Here is a 3,333-nt window from a genome sequence, read left to right as displayed (position 1 = left end):
TATATGTCATATGACGAGGTGGCTTTCCAGTGCCCTATAGGCGCTGGTTCATGTTCGTCTCCTACATCGTCATCCATACCGTCGATGTCTTCGGAGTCGAAGTCGAGCATGTCGGTTAAATCATCGACAGTGGCTACGAAGTGGGTGGTGGGTGGGCGTCAAATTTCTTCGTCGTCCGCATCCCAATCCTGTTGGCCATAGTCTGGCCAGGGCTCTCCTGACAAGGAGAGAGACTTTAGTGAATTTAGAATGTCACCGAAGGGCGAGTGCTGAAAGATATCCGCGGCGGTGAATTTCATGATAGGCGCCCAATCGGATTCGATTGGCAGGGGCGCGGACGGTTCGGAGTCCGGAAAAGAGTCCGGCACCTTGGAGTCACGGGCTTCGTAGAGGATTAGGCTGGTGTTCGGCTCGATCGCTGTTGAGACTGCAGCCCCTGAGGCGGTGTCTAGCCACCCGTCCTCTATTGGCGCAGTTGGCTCCGAGCTAAGGGTCGGAGCTGATGCGGGCGCGGCCTCTGGGGTACTGTTCGGCGGCAGAGCTAGGTCATACCCATCATGACAGTGCAGCGCGCCCGGCTGTGGCTCGAATCCGTCGAAGATCAAGTCTCCGCGGATGTCGTCCGTGTAGTTCAAACTTCCAAATCTGACCTGATGGCCAGGGGCGTAGCTTTCAATCTGCTCCAGATGGCCAAGTGAATTAGCCCGCGGTGCAAAGCCGCCGAACACGAAGATCTGTCCGGGGAGAAAGGTCTCACCCTGGACCGCATCGTTGTTGATGATCGGAGGAGCCATCGGGCCTAAAGGTGACGACACAGAGGAACTCTCAATGAAAGCACCAATGTCGGTGTCAAAACCGGCGGATCTCGGGTAGGGGTCCCGAACTGTGCGTCTAGGCCGGATGGTAACAGGAGGCAGGGGACACAATGTTTTACCCAGGTTCGGGCCCTCTTGATGGAGGTAAAACCCTACGTCCTGCTTGATTAATATTGATGATATGGGTATTACAAGAGTAGATCTACCACAAGATCAGAGAGGCTAAACCCTAGAAGCTAGCCTATGGTATGATTGTATGTTGTCCTACGGACTAAAACCCTCCGGTTTATATAGACACCGGAGAGGGTTAGGGTTACACAAGGTCAGTTACAAAGGAGGAGATATCCATATCCGTATTGCCTAGCTTTCCTTCCACGCCAAGTAGAGTCCTATCCAGACACGAGACGAAGTCTTCAATCTTGTATCTTCATAGTCTAATAGTCCGGCCAAAGGATATAATCCGGCTGTCCGGAGACCCCCTAATCCAGGACTCCCTCAGTCGTCATGACACCACAAGTGAAGAAGACAAACCCCAGACCACAGGCTTCATACAGACAGAGGACTCACCTGAGTCACACTAACGCAAATGTTTTGCAGGGAAACCATACTCATGCCTATGAATATGAGCGCGTTTCATCAAACCGCCATGTTCATAAGACCAAGAACTACTCTGCTTATTCTTATGAGTACTATTGTCCACCTGCAAGACTATTTGCTAGGGCTCCAAAGCCAAAGTTCTCAGATGCTGCACTTAGACTCATTGCTTCGAAGCCACCCTTGAAGATGTGGGTGGCTAAGAAAGCTTAACTCTTTTTGCAGGGAAAGGTCTCCAGCCAAAAATCAAATGCGTCTGAAGCTATTGCTGGGGACCTTAAACATCTTGTAGGGCACAAGATCAAATGCCCAAATGGTCTTATTATGTATTTTGCTCCTGAGTCGCTTGCTACTTGCCCTATCAATCCTAACCTCGATCTAAGCTTTCATAATCCACTTGCTCGTCAAATGTTTATGCTTCACAATTCTCTTCATGAAGCGTATCCCCCTAAATGCACTGTAGGGTATGACACCAGCTACTTCAGAATGGATTATTGACAGTGGATGTACTAATCACATGACTGGCAATCGAAGTCTTCTCATGGACTCAACCTTACGTCCATCTGACAAGAGTCACATCACATTTGCTGACACTGGTAAAAGCAAGGTATTGGGTCTAGCTAGAGTTGCAATCTCAAGGGATCAGCACATGGATAAAGTGATGCTTGTTGAATCCCTTGGTTTCAACTTAATGTCCGTATCAATGCTTTGCGATTTGAATATGATTGTGATGTTTGGAAAATATCGTTGCCTTGTTCTAATGGAATCTGACAAGTCTGTAGTCTTTGAAGGGTATCGGAAAGATGATTTGTACATGGTAGATTTCTCAGCAGGACCACAGCTCGCCGTATGTCTTCTTGCAAAAGCTTCAGAATGCTGGCTCTAGCATCGAAGGCTAGGGCATGCTGGCATGAGGAACTTGCATACTCATGCAAAGAAGAAGCACGTCATAGGCATCGAGGACGTCAAGTTCAAGAGGGATCACTTATGCGGTGCCTACGAAGCAGGAAAGATGACGAGGGCCAAGCATCCCTCAAAGACAATCATGACAACGACTCAACCCTTCGAACTGCTACACATGGACCTCTTCGGTCCCACTCACTACTCAACTCTTACTACTACTGCTTGTCTCTATGGCTTCGTCATTGTTGATGATTATTCAAGATATACATGGGTGCATATAATCCTCTACAAGACTGAAGTGCAGGATGTCTTCAAACGATTCGCCAATCGAGCCATGAATAACTATGGCGTCAAGATCAAGCACATCAGAAGTGACAATGGCACTGAATTCAAGAACACTGGCCTCGACACTTATCTTGATACTTTGGGCATCACTCATGAGTTCTCAGCTCCGTACACGCCGCAGCAGAATGGCATCATGGAACGCAAGAACAGAACACTCATTGAGATGGCCCGGACGATGCTCGATGAATACAAGACTCCAAGAAAGTTCTGGCTTGAAGCCATTGATACTGCATGCCATGTCATCAACCGTGTTTATCTTCACAAGCTTCTGAACAAAACATCCTATGAGCTCCTCACTGGTAAGAAGCCAAATGTCAGTTACTTCAGAGTATTTGGTGCCAGGTGCTGGATCAAGGATCCACATCACACTTCAAAATTTGCACCGAAAGCACATGAAGGTTTTATGCTTGGTTACGAAAAGGATTCGCACTCCTACAGAGTCTTCAACCTCTTTCACTATAAAGTGGTTGAAACTGTGGATATGCGGTTTGATGAGACTAACGGCTCGCAAAGAGAGCACCTGTCAAATGTGCTAGATGAAGTTCCATCCAGTGAATCCATCAAGCTTATGGGAACTAGAGAAATCATACTGTCTGAAGCACAGCCTGAAGAGGAACTTATCATCTCTGCACCAGATCAACCTGAAGACAATGCTCAGCCTGAAGACAATCCTTCA

The sequence above is a fragment of the Triticum urartu genome, chromosome 1A (assembly GCF_056163025.1).
Source record: "Triticum urartu cultivar PI428250 chromosome 1A, HENAU_Tu73, whole genome shotgun sequence".
Classification (NCBI taxonomy): Eukaryota; Viridiplantae; Streptophyta; class Magnoliopsida; order Poales; family Poaceae; genus Triticum; species Triticum urartu.
Note: the sequence above shows the minus strand (reverse complement) of the source record.